The sequence below is a fragment of the Protopterus annectens genome, chromosome 4.part1 (genome assembly GCF_019279795.1).
Source record: "Protopterus annectens isolate FY-2018-M chromosome 4.part1, PAN1.0, whole genome shotgun sequence".
NCBI lineage: Eukaryota > Metazoa > Chordata > Ceratodontiformes > Protopteridae > Protopterus > Protopterus annectens.
This window is the reverse complement of record NC_056734.1, coordinates 811,951,474-811,965,036: the sequence shown is the minus strand read 5'-3', so window position 1 is coordinate 811,965,036 and position 13,563 is coordinate 811,951,474. Positions and strand designations below refer to the sequence as shown.

At 44.0% G+C, this 13,563-nt stretch overlaps 1 protein-coding gene across 1 annotated transcript in view; it reads left to right on the top strand.

Annotated features, from left to right (window-relative positions):
• The window catches only part of SAP130 (Sin3A associated protein 130), a 547,137-nt gene that overhangs the window by 384,394 nt on the left and 149,180 nt on the right, over positions 1 to 13,563 (top strand). The window lies entirely within an intron of this gene.

Below are 13,563 nucleotides of genomic sequence, written 5' to 3'. Positions count from 1 at the left end.
TTTTTCTTCTTTGCTCCTACCAGATGTAAAAATATCAGAACCTGCATCTCCAGACACAGTCTAAATACTCCAACTGATGTCTACTGCCCCTGGATTTAGGGGCATATTTACAGCCACAATCCTATTTTTTTTTTTCCTGCTTGTACTGCCCATGTTTCCTCCTAGAAGTTATCATAAGAATGTGCCATTCTTATGATAATGACATTTAAATGACAGTCCAGACCATAACCATTGAAGCTACTAAATATTCACATGGCCATGGGAATCCAGAACATGACTGTGTCCATATGTAACTGTTACGCCTTGGTCCACCTCATGATTTGCCTAACTGCCATCCCTTCGAGTCTTTCACCAGTGCATCCGGGAACCACTTATTGAACCTTCATTTGTTTCCTTGCCACTCTCAGATCTTGTGGAACTGAGATATAGGCAGAAAAAGGAGCATCACTTTAGAGAGTGTTTCAAAGCTCACCAGTCAAAGGATACCTCACGTGACTCGCTCCAGGTATCTTAACCTAGCCTCTGACATGAACAGGTCTTGCTGGAGAAATAGATAAATCTCCCAGAGATTGCGTCTTCTCTGGAACAAGCTTCCAATTCCCGTGAAACAGAAACCCTTCCTGACCTTCTTCAAAAGCAACCTAGATCAATGGATGGGTGACAGCAAATTCACTCCTGAGCTGGCGCCCATGTCCCTCCTGGACAGAGGAAGTCTGTATAAACTACCATAGACCGTTACCTCTGCTAACTTCAGTCATAACCACCAAGTGGGACAGCTTGGGATAAACATGGCTAGGCTTGTAAGGGCTCTAGGGCTGTTAGCCTAGTAGCCTTCTGTGAACCTATGAGTCAGACAGGCACAAAGGTAGCAAACTGGGAATCCAGGCATCTCCCAAGTCCTCTTTGCCAGTAGTGACCAGCTTTTTTATTTTTAGTAGCCTCTTTCAGTAAGGGTCAGCCACTGGATCAGCTTATACTAGGTTGCTCATCTTGCCAGTGATAGAGAAGGAAGACTTCAGCCTATCCACACCTAAGGAACAAATTGGAAATGGAAGTAGTAACTGCCACTTTATTCTGCCATTCACCAGAGGGGATATCACTGCTGGTGTTTGAAGACTTTGGGTCCTTTCTCCTGTACAGCAGGTATGTGGTTTAGAAAGCCCTGAGCCCTATGTCTACTGTATGTGTCTTCCATAGTGATAGCATCATGCTTAGTTGTCCGAGCTGAGGATTCTGTGAAGTCTAGGGCTGTCATCTGTCCATTCTCAGGTTTTCACTCAGTGTTGTGCTAGTTACTTTATAAAAGTAATAAGTTACTATTACTAGTTACTTTTCAGTGAAAGTAATTTATTACTATTACTTATTACTTTTCTAAAAAAAAGCAATATATTACTATTAGCAGTTACTAACTAAAGTAACTATTTTCTTTTACATAAGTGTAGTGTATTAATTATAATATCGAGATTTACTCACACAAGTAAGCACATGCGTATAAGTTTATTATTAAAGTTGTATGCACAATGTTACAGTGATGATGAATAGCATTTAACAGTTGAAAAACTCCAGCAGACTAGTCTTTTATAGCTGAGCAGCACAGTGGTGCAGCGATTAGCATTATCACCTCACAGTAAGAGGTTCTCCGGTTCGATCCTCAGGTGCTTTTCTGCCCAGGCCTCCTGTCAAGGATCCTTCCCCTCCTTGGGACCTTTCCTTTCTGCTGAAATCTCTTACACAGAGTCCTTTGAGTTTGTTGATACATGTGACATGAAATTTTTGTCATGGAAGACCGCCTTTCTGGTTGCCATAACTTTGGCAAGAAGAGTTTTGAGTTGCAGGCTCTTTCTGTCAAACCACCTTACATGATGTTTCATAAAAACAGAGTGGCTCTTCGAACTAATCCTGCCTTCATGCCTAAGAAGGCCATGGAAGCAAATCTGAATCAGTCAATTCAATTGCTAGTTTTCTTCCCTAACTTTTCTAATAAAGAGGAATATTGCTTGATGTTCATAGACAGTTATGGTTCTACTTGGACAGAACAAAAGCGTTCCACAGATCTGACCAGTGTTTATGGCATTCTCTCTTAACAGGAAGTGTCATCCGGTCTCCAGAGTTACTATTTCTCATTGGATTTCAATATGCATTTCCTTTGCCTGTTCTTCTAAAGGCTTGTCCTTACTAATTCCAGTCAGAGCTTATTCCACTAGATCTGTGGCTACGTCAGCTGCCTGTTTGGCCTGTCATTCCGTGGATGAAATTTGTGCAGCAGCCACCTGGTCTACTCCTCACACTTTTGGCAGTCATTATAAGCTTGACATTGTCTCCAGGGATAGGGCTTCCTTTGGCTCCACAGTTCTTCAGCATGTCCTTCCATGAGGTCGCCCAAAATTTAGGGTAACTGGGGACTCTGACCCAAGAGGAGGAATAGTAACATGGATAAAATCAGATAGAGTTATGTACTTGCCATAACTTGGCATCTGTGTTATCCTATGTCACTATTCATCACTATCCGTCCCTCCTAGAGGAAACAGAGATGTTCTGTCTGGGGAGTCAAGGTCTTCCTTAGCTGCTTTCGGACTTCAGGGCAAACTCGATCTGTGGAGTTAGAGGGCAGCAAGGGGTCATGGGAGTGGGAGGAGCTTGAGCCTAGAAGCTGTCTGCAAAGTTGCCGGCTCAGATATGATGTCAGATCCTATGACCCAAGAGTGATGAATAGTGACATAGGATAACACAGATGCCTAGTTATGTTAAGTACATACCTCTTTTTTCTGTTCTGCCAACACTTCTGGTAACCATACTTTAGGGTTTGTCCTCAGGGTAATACTGTGTATTGGTCTTGGTGACCTCTCCCTCCCCCAAGAAGAGGCTGTCAAATTTCCTAGAAAAGGATACTTTGGAATTTTGGTTTGTGTGTATTGAATCCTCTTCAGAGGGTTACTGTTTGTACAGTCTAGACTTAACCAGATTTGAGTCACTTACTTTCTGAAAAGAGAAGTAATATTTGTAATGAAAACATGGATTTTATTTTCCCCACTGGAGTAGATTCCTGAAAGTGAATCCTTTGTTGCATTTGCTAGTTAGCATGAACCAGTCAGGTTGCAGTGTTTATTTTCCCTTTTTCCAGTATGGAATCTTTTTATTCATTAGATTTTTGAAAAGTACCTCTGGAGTTTGACGCGGTCCCATTCTTCTTTACTGGCTCTGACTTTGGAAAATAATTTGTCTTTCCAGGCTACAAGACTGTAAAGAGCCCTTTCCTCACAGTCTGTGAGGTTAATTCTTACTTGGCCAGGTGCAGTTTTTTTTTTGCAGCTTCCTGAATTTGCATGTGCAGAATGTCTTGTGGCTGATGCTACAAAGATGTGCTCGTGTATGATATCTTTGGATTTCGTCTCCAAGGAAGCTGCAGTTGTGCGATATGTTGGAGATGCACTGGAGCTATATTTGAGAGATGGCCTGAGTTTGTCTTTAATGATCCATCTGCATGATGGCTTTCAAGTTTGATTGTAGAGATGTACATGGGCTGGATATGTTGACTACATTAATTTTTGTATAAGAAACTTGTGACTCGGATACCTGTTTCAAAGACAGGATTCTCTGCCAGAATATGCTGCACAGTACAATAAAGCCATTTGTGTTGTATGAGAGCTTTCTGCTGCTTCTCAAGTTCCACATTAACCACAAAGCGCTCATAAAAATTAGCTCATGTATGGACTTAAAGTGGCTATCTGTTGCTAAGCCTTTTTTCTTCCCTTCTGCTTGACCCACACTACTCTAAAAACATAGCTTTAGTCACTCAGCTTATGAAGTAACCAAGGATGCATGGGTAAAACATTGGGAGGAATGTTTTCACACTTCTGTGCAGCTTGGGATTTCATTACCTCTCACCAGTGGGTATCAGAAATTATTGAATTCTAGTGCTCTGTTGAACTGTTTGAGACTTCACCCTACACTCTAGGAAGACCCTAGTTTTTACAGACGAGGAAAGCTTGGGTTAGTGTTCATTCCCGTTTGTCCCAAAGAACAGTGACAGATTGATGACTATACAGGACCTATGTGTCAGCATCCTTCATTCCAGGAGCATCAAGTTACATATGTTCATCCTTCAGCTCAATAGGGCCGCTGTCTGTAGTCAGTCGACATTGAAATTATTAGCAGTTTGAAGTCCAAAACCATGTGACAGATTTTTTTCTACATTTTTGAAAAATTTTTACCTGCAGTATGAATGCACCTTTTGGGGTGTCTTAGATATTGTGATTGCAACAGATCTTAAGCACAAGAGTTTCCTTCTCTTTGCTTACCTAGATAATTGGCTCTTCACAACTCCTAAAGTTCTTGTTCCTTGACTGTGTTTTTCAGGTATCTCCATTAATGGGGACAAAAAAGAAGCTATGTACTCACCATAATGTTCCATCTGAGTTGTTGCTTTTCATTTGTCTTCAACCTGTGGGACACTTATCCGGGATGAATCTGACTCGGCCGCATTTCTCCATCATCGGATCTCCGCTCCAAGCTCCTCCCCTCCCCTTCCCATGATGCCCCTTTCTCCCTCCTCCCTTCAGATCAAGTTTGCTGCCCACCATAGCATCCCAACCTGACTCAATGCCTTAGCCCTTGGCACAATAACCCATATAGTATCATAAGAAATAACCAGTTATGCCAGAGAAAAGGCCATGTTTTTTCCAGCCAGACCACCACACAGCCCACATAAGGCAGAGAGAAGGAGTAAGGGACGGTTGAAGACAAATGAAAAGCAACAACTCAGATGGAACATTATGGTGAGTACATAAATTCTTTATCTGAAGTTTTTTTTCATTTGGTCTTCAACCTGTGGGACAGAGTCCCCAGCTACCAAACTCCTGGGAGGCCCTCATGGAAGGATATTCCAGAGCACGGCGGACCCAAAGGATGCCCCGCTTCTGGATAGAAGATCCAGCTTGTAGTGGGAAATGAAAAGTATGCGAAGATGCCCACGTAGCCGCAGAGCATATCTCATCCAGTGAAACTCTTGACCAGAAGGCAGCTGAAGTAACCGTAGAGCTAGTAGAATGTTCCCTAATATGACCTGGCGGAGATAATCCCTTTGCTAAATACTCCAGAATTATACACTGAGAGATCAGACTTGTGGAAAGATTTTGTTCTATGGAAGTAAAAACATAACTGTCTATGAACATCCAGCAAGTGTAACTTGTCCTCTCCCTTATTTTGGAACTTTGGAAAGAAAACAGTGAGATTAATTACCTGATTAATGTTTGATTCCAGAGCCACTTTTGGAAGGAAAGAGGGATTAGTACGTAAGGACACCCTGTCCTTATGAAAGACCATATAAGGAGGTTTGACCGATAATGCCTGAAGCTTTGGCTGACGTAATAGCAATCAAAAAGGCCGTCTTCCAGGACAAGAACTGCAGATCCACTGAAGCTGCAGGTTCAAAAGGGGAAGAAACTAAAGCTTAAAGAACCAGTGGGAGATCCCAAGGGGGCGTTGGGTCCTTGATCGGTGGCCTAAGTAGAAAGGTACCTTTCAAAAAGGCTTTGCAGAGCTTAGAAGAAGCTGGAAAAGCAGAATTATCTCCTACATGGAAGTTAGCTATAGCTGCCAGTAGGACCTTAACCATAGAAAAGAGGGCACCTTGTTGAAATATACCTGCCAAAAACTAGTAGTACTAGCCAGAAGTAGGGCAGTAAAGGGGTCTAAATCACACTGAGATGCCCAAATAGAAAAGCGTTTCCACTTGCTGGAATGAACCTTCCTGGTAGAAGATTTATGAGCCGCAACTAATATCTTCTTAACTGATGAAGATAACCCAGGAGTCCTGATTATCATGGGAATTGGAGCAGCCAAGCAGTGAGCTTCAGATTGACCAGATCTGAGAGAGGAATCCCTAGGGGGATGAGAGATCAGATCCAGGGAGGAACACACTACATGAGACCACAGCGAAGGAAACCATACTTGGTGATACCAGAATGGGGCAATGAGGATGACTGAACTCCCCAGCCGTTGAGCTTTTCTGAAGGAATTTCAGGATAAGAGCAAGAGGAGGATAAGCATACAGAAGACTGGAGGGCCAAGTATAAACCAGAGAGTCTCTGGGGAGCTTCCCCTAGTGGGGGGTTCAGAGCAGAAAACTTGCTGCACTTCATGTTGGAAGGAGAGGCGAAGAGATCGCAGCAAGGTTGAACACACTTTAGAAAGATCTGCTTTGCTGTTGAAGGATTCAGAGACCACTTGTAAGGAATCAGGATAGGCTTGCTGAGCCTGTCCGCTAGGATGTTGATCCTCCCCCAGGATGTGCCGGTGGACATTGCCCACTCTCATGGCTTCGCAACACAGGGAATAAGACCTGGTTCCCCCCTGTTTGTTGATGTACCAGACTACAAACATATTGTCTGTCTGGATGGCAATCATCCCTAGAGGAAGATGGGCATGAAGAGCTTGCAATGCTAGGAGCACCGCCCTCATCTCCAGGACGTTGATATGCAATTGAGTCTCTAGGAGAGACCAAGTGCCTTGGACTGTCCTTCCCAAGCAGTGCCCCCCCACCAGAGTAGGGAGGCATCCGTGGTCACCGTGGTCAGTGGGGCAGGAAGAGTAAATGGTCGACCGTGATGAAGATCCGGGGGTCAAATCCACCATAGGAGAGAATGCCTGCATGTCCAAGATAGGCAAACAGGATGGGACAATGGTATATCTAGAATAGACCACTGGACCGCAAGAGTCCATTGAAGCACCCTCATGTGCAGCCAGACTGTGGGCATGAGGGTGATCATGGTCGCCATGGACCCCAGCGACCGTAAGACCAATTCCGCTGTAGGCGATTGAGCTTGAAGGATACACAAGACATGGTGTTTGAGGGATTGAAGTCTGTCTGGCTTTAGAAAAACCTTGGTCTGAACAGTGTCTAACTGAGCTCTAGTGAAGTCCAGAACTTGAACCGGATTCAACAGGGATTTGTTGAGATTTATGGTTATGCCCAACTGGTGGACGGTCTGGAGAGGGGAGTTCCTGGCTTGGCAGAGTCGATGCCTGAAGGGGACAGAAAGGAGCCAATGATGGCAATGCCTGTTCCGGCAGCTGTAGTGGCACCCTCAGTAGCATGAAAAAGAAGCCACATAGAGGTGTTGGTAATGGAGGTGAGGGTGGCCACCCACGAGGAGAAAACTTTTTTATCCTCCCCCAGCATAGACCCTGGGGTATACTCTGTGACCTGTTTAACTAGGTCTCACTGAAGTGTAATCACGTGTGCTATGTAGTTCAGCGCACATACTGAGAACGTTGCATAGACCCGCTTCCCAAAAGGGTCCATGGTCCTGGACTCTCAGTCTGGCAGGTGGACCGTGGAGCTCTCCTGCGAGAGCTCCTTTTTGGTGGCCACCACCACCACCATGACATCAACAGGGGATCCCGTCATCCAGTATGGTCTGTCTGATGGGGCACTGAGAATCTTATCAGGGCATTTGGGGATAGCCTCCACTGTATCGGGCTCCTTCCATGCCTGATATGTAACTGGATCCACCAGGTGGTTCACGGGAGGGGACACTTGGGATGTAGAGGGTCCTGTGCCAAACGCTTCCCGGAACACTAACTTTTCGTTTTTTGGGCGGACCACCCCTCTGTCTGGTGAAGGATCTCCATGATGTCTCCAAAGGAGACCTCCTATGCGGGTGACTAGAGGGAACTCTCCCCTTCCTCCAAGTCGGCGTCCTCCATGAGGGAATCCAGTGGGGAGTCTAAATGTCTGCTTTTACACATTTGTTCTCGAGTAATCTCCTGAGGGTGAGTCTTTGGGGAGGACTTGAAAATGTCAATCTGTTCCCGCAGGGGAACTCCCTAGGGCAGACAGGCAGCAGGCTGTCCCTGAGGGCTTAGGATGGCGGAATCCGAACCAGATACACAGGGAGTCAGGACAGACTCAGAGGACAAAAGGGTCTCGATGGGACCAAGAGGACCGTGTCCACCACATCGAAAGCAGAAGGAGAACGCACCCCTGGAGCTGGGCCTGTGACTGGGTCCATAATCCTCTGAACCAACAGGGGAGCCGGCGCTGAACCTCCAAGCGCCAAGACTGGATGCGAGCAGCTCAGCTCTGAAAAACTTGGAGCCGACACCACCAAGTCAGATCTGTCGCCGAGGTCATGGCTCCGAGCTCGTCGGTGCCTTCCCGCTCAGGGCAATGGCCAGTGTCGAGGTACAGGGTATTATCTGCACCAACCCCTCGACGGCAAGTGGCCTCAGACCCAAATACTCCAAAACCAGTAATCGGGACAAATGCAGACTGCATGCCTCCAGCCCAAGAGGGGGAGCGGCAGGCAAGAGTCCCATCTGAATCTGCTTGTGGATGAATCTCCACATCATCCTGTCCTCCTCTGCTTCAGTGAGGATGCGGGTGGGCCTGGAGGAAGAGGCCAGCGACACCGGCATAGAGAGGCAGTGAGGGGGAGGTCAACAACGTGGAGCAGACCCAAGCCACCTCCGGCTCCAGGGAGAAGCAAGGGGAGTGGAGCTGGGGGGAACCGAGCTAGCAGCCGTGCGAGATTTTGCCGCAGGCTCGGCCATGGAAGAGCGGTCTCGACCTATCCCAGTCCCTATGTTTACGCTTCTCTCTGTCCCCGGTCCTCTTGGCAGGAGGTTGAGTCCCAGAGGCTGGGACAGAGGAAGCAGTAGCACCAGTAGAAGTAGCTGAAGCAGCTTGGGCCTCCGCCGAGAGTGTAGGGAGGAGGCCCTTAAGGATGAGCTTATTCCTCCTCTTGATCAATACACGGCGATTGAACCCCACGGAGATTGAACAGGAGGAATAGAGGTGCTGGACCCCCAAGCAAACTACGCAGTGTGTGGCCATCCATTGGAGAAAGCTTATGGCCACAGTCTGTGCACTTTCTGCATCCCAGTTTGGGTGTCTCCCCCATGGGGATGGAGAGAGAGAGAACCCAAAGCACTCACCCACACATGAGAGAGAGTAGAGGGGAACAGAAAGCGGGAAAAGTTTTTAAGTACCAATGCCTGAGCGCGAGAAATAAGAAAAGTGGAAGGGGCAATAGAAAAGGATGAAGATTAGCTAAATACCCCAAAACGTACCCAAATAAATCACTTAGAGCATGGACCCCTATGCAAATGTTAAATCCGGCAAACGAGACCTGGGGTGGTAGGGTGTTATGGGTAGGGAAGGAGTTTGGAGCTCAGATCCGATGCTGGAGAAATGTGACCGAGTCAGGGGCAATAGAAAAGGATGAAGATTAGCTAAATACCCCAAAGCGTACCCAAAAAATCGCTTAGAGCATGGACCCCTATGCAAATGTTAAATCCGGCAAACGAGATCTGGGGTGGTAGGGTGTTATGGGTAGGGAAGGAGTTTGGAGCTCAGATCCGATGCTGGAGAAATGTGACCGAGTCAGATCCATGTCCCACAGATTGAAGAACAAATGAAAACAACAACTTCAGATCTGCTGTTAGTAGTATTGTTAGCTGTCCTTTCCGTAGGACAACAGGCCTGAGAAATGAATTTGCTGCCGTACAAAGTCCAGGCTTACACATTGCTAAATCTGATTGTCTTTCTCACACCTTGCATCCACACAGCCTTACTGCCTCTTACACATACAGAGTACCGCACACTTGCCTTTGCATATAGGTACTGGTGTATACTGTCTGTAACATGATGCACCTGGAATGAAGGATGCTTCAGTGTCATAACCTTCTAGGTCTTCTGATCTCAAGTCCTTGCCAGCATTGCTGTACTTTCAGAACCTTTCCAGCAAAATTAGAAATTATTTCCCTCTTCCTAACCCCAAGTCTGAGGCAGATTGTGGATGCATGTTGCAGATCTAACTCTGTTTATTGGCTACTGCACCAAGAATCTCTTGCAAAGGGAATTATGTATCAGTTCTCTATAAATATAATGTCTTTTAGCAGGGCCTTTTCTGGTCAGCTTGGTCACACAGCAAGCAGTGCAGAACCTACTTAGCAGATTAAAAGGAATGAGGTCTTATCCTCTATGCCTGGAAGCAGCCTGGGATTGAGTACAACATATTTCTAATGGTATGTTATGTTCCAGATGAGCAAAACTATATAGCATATGCATTGACCCTGATTGCATCAGTGGACATCAGAAAAGAGACAGAAATCATGCGAACTCTTGCCAAACATTGTGGCATAATTCAAGTGAAAAACTTCACTGATCAGGAAAGCAGAGTCCTTCTATGATTTGTATACTTTGCAGTTGAAGCAAGGAAGATGTGCATTAAACACCTTCCTCAGTGGTAGTCTTTACCTTAATATCCTTCTCATTTCGGCAGTGTCCCCTGGTAGAAGTCAGGGTAGATTGCACAGGCTCATTCTTATTACTTGCCACCACCCCATATCATTTACTGACAATTAAATCTAAATGTATTTTTTCTGTTCCCATGCCTGCTGACCGTCTAATCTCTGTACCATTTATTACCCATCACAACAGTTAAGAGGTGGCCATGGCAGAGTTGTTATCCAGGCAGCCATGAGAGCTTTTCCATTTCTTGATCCTTAAACCTTCCATGGCAGCTGTCATGCACACAGACTGAAAGTTTCTTTTCCTTGCAATTTTTTCACTGCACTTAGTCATTTTGCTATTGTTACTGAGTGTAATCTGTTTTACCTTCTTTTTTTATATACTTTTTTTCCATTTAAGTCACTGTTTTCACTGGTTACAATTCGCTTGTTTCTGCCCTAGTGTGGGAGCCCTCTTGAAACATTAGTGTTCTTGTAGAGAAAATACATTAATTGCTATTGTTTCTAGGTAGCACAACACTATTTATTTTTTAATTTTTTTTGCGTGTCTTTCGGCTTTTAGGGGTCGCCACAGCAGAACTCCGGTCTGCTAATGATTGGCAGTAGACTTTCACGTGCTGGCTTGCCGGGCCTAACGCACAACCTTCAACGAAGGAATGCCCATTCACGTATATCGACACACAGAAGACGCTGTAACTGAGAATCGAACGGGCAACGTCTAACTGTGAGGTGACAACGCTACCGCAGCACTGCCACCGCGGGTTTACTATTTTTTAAATTTTATAGTTGCTTTTTGTTGGTCTTTTAATTTTTTTTTTTTCTAGATCAGCTGCCATGGTAGCTGTAGGTGGATATGACACAAACTTCACTTGCACACCCTACCCAAAGTCTTCACTGAAAGTACTCCTTCCCTCATCTTGTGGGTGATTTGTTAGTCTGCTGAAGGCTGTATGTGTTTGTGCAGACCTGCATGGGCTTGTTAATAGCTGTGCTAGTTTGCATGTTTTTTTTTTTCCTGCAAGTCCGGTGTGACCATATAGTTTCCCTATTTCTGTTTTTTCCCCAACTTCATATAAAATTAAAGTAGCACTGGACAGCATGGAGAGACAGTAGACTTACTTCCTAGTATGTTAAGATAGTTTAAGAACTGTGTCTCCTCAATGAAAATGCACTGTTGCCTAACCTAACAGATTATATCTGCAAGAGTTGTATAGCTAACTTGGAGGCAGCCCTTAAAAATCTGTTGCGTGCAGTGATTCAGTCTGTTTTACCACCACCATGATCACAACTTCCTCATACTAACAACACTAAATTGTCATACTCTGATACCATAAAAATCACAATCAAAGCCTCTTAGAACTCTGAGGAGGCATCAGTGACTCCCCCAATACATCTTTTACATATGCATCCCTTCATCAGCATGTCAGCAACAACCTAACACCAATGTTAAATAAGAATAAAACTCTTTTTTAACACCTTTATTAATTTATTACTCAAGACACAGACAAACATACATTTATATAAAAGAAAACAAACCATATTAACATGTTCATAGTTACAAATATAATACGTTGCATGTATACAATTATTATTAATCTAACATTATATAAATTGCTCAGCTTCTGCCTTCCCATAAACCTGATTCCTCTTCCAAAATATTGTTCTGAGTGTACTGTTTCCACAATTCCTATGTTTTTTCTATGTAATGTTCTCATAACCTTATCTAAAAATTCCACTTCTAGTTCTTTTATCTCAGTTAGAATATTCACTGCTTCAAATACAGTTGGTTTAAACTTTGATTTCCGTTTTCTAGAAATTGCAGCTACTAGAATTAAACTTAACAAGACCTTGCTATGTTTAGGGAATTCAGATCCTGTATCCCAACACACATGCACAACAAAAATCCTTAGTTATAACTATTTGCTCACACAGTATTTCTGACAAGAGTAATGTGTAAGGGAATTTTTAAAGCCGGCCAATGCAGTATACTCACTAAACACATATTCCCAGTCACATCTTTTTTTCTCTCACACCTCCTATATTTGCCATTTACCTCATGGGAAATTCTTTTGAATCTGCTTGGGGTATACAAATAACTATGCAAACATTTCCAAGCAAAAATCCTAAATCTTTTACCCTTTTTTGATTCTTTCCTTGTAAATTGCTTATCCAGTCTTCCTTCCCAATGTTTTATACACTTCTGTGATTGATTCCTATAGTTATCATGTAATGTTTTATATGCCCTACTCATTATCCTTTTTTTAACCGTAGTTTCTTTTCTAGCTTCAACTAAAAACTCTATTAGAGAAGTCTTTCACTTAGGATTCCCCTATCGCTCTCTTTGTCTGTACTTCAGTATCGGTCCCTGATAAGGAAGGCAGCCTCTAGCCTGCAGTCTAAATGTCTTCTTGGCCTCTTTCCATTCTGTTACCTTTCCCTTTCTAATTTGCTGCCAGTACCTGGTTCCTTTTCCAGTTTTCTCTAGTAAATTCCAGCCCCTTCTTGCCTATTCCCTGTACCCCTACTTGCTGTCATCATTACTAGCAGAATCTCCTTTCTCCATTCTTATGTTTTCTTTGTTCTTAGAATACTGCTACTTTATGAATGTAATATTCTGTGTTTTTTTATTCTCCATAAGGATCGTCATCCAGAATCCCACTCTCTCTCCTTCATTGTAATTTCTTTCCAGTTTGAATTATAGCTTTCCGTTTGTGTTATATATGTGAGCCTTAATTGTATAGCTCTAAAATATACCTTCAAATCAGTAATCCTAAGCCCCCTTGTCCTATTGGAAGGATCAACTTATCCCACTTGACCCTTGGTTTTCTTCCAGGATGTTGGTTCTTCCCCTCCATTTAAAATACTAATCGGATGTTGTTGCCTTCATTTGCTCTTCAACCTGTGGGTTTTGGATCTAACAATGGATCCGAGTTGGCCGCATACCAAAGCTGTAGGCTCCAACATCTGAGCCCCTCTCCTACCCATAATGCTCATCTCCTCCAAATCCCTCAGATCTCGTTTGCCGCATTTCGCTAAGCAACAGGTTCTCAACTCTCTGAGCTCCTCAGGGCTTTAGGCAGTCTGTAAGTGATAATTTTTTGCTACACATATACTTATTCTTGTTACAGTTTATCTTTCTGGTATTACATGCTTCTCATGCTTAGTCCCATGTCAGGACAAAAGTTTTGTTTAATATCTCTCTTTCCCTTCCTTCCCCTACCCACACTCCTAGTTGTGGAGCTTTCTTAGATTTTTAGATATCTTTATTCCCTTTTATATAGATTTACACGATGCTATATGTGTAAAAAA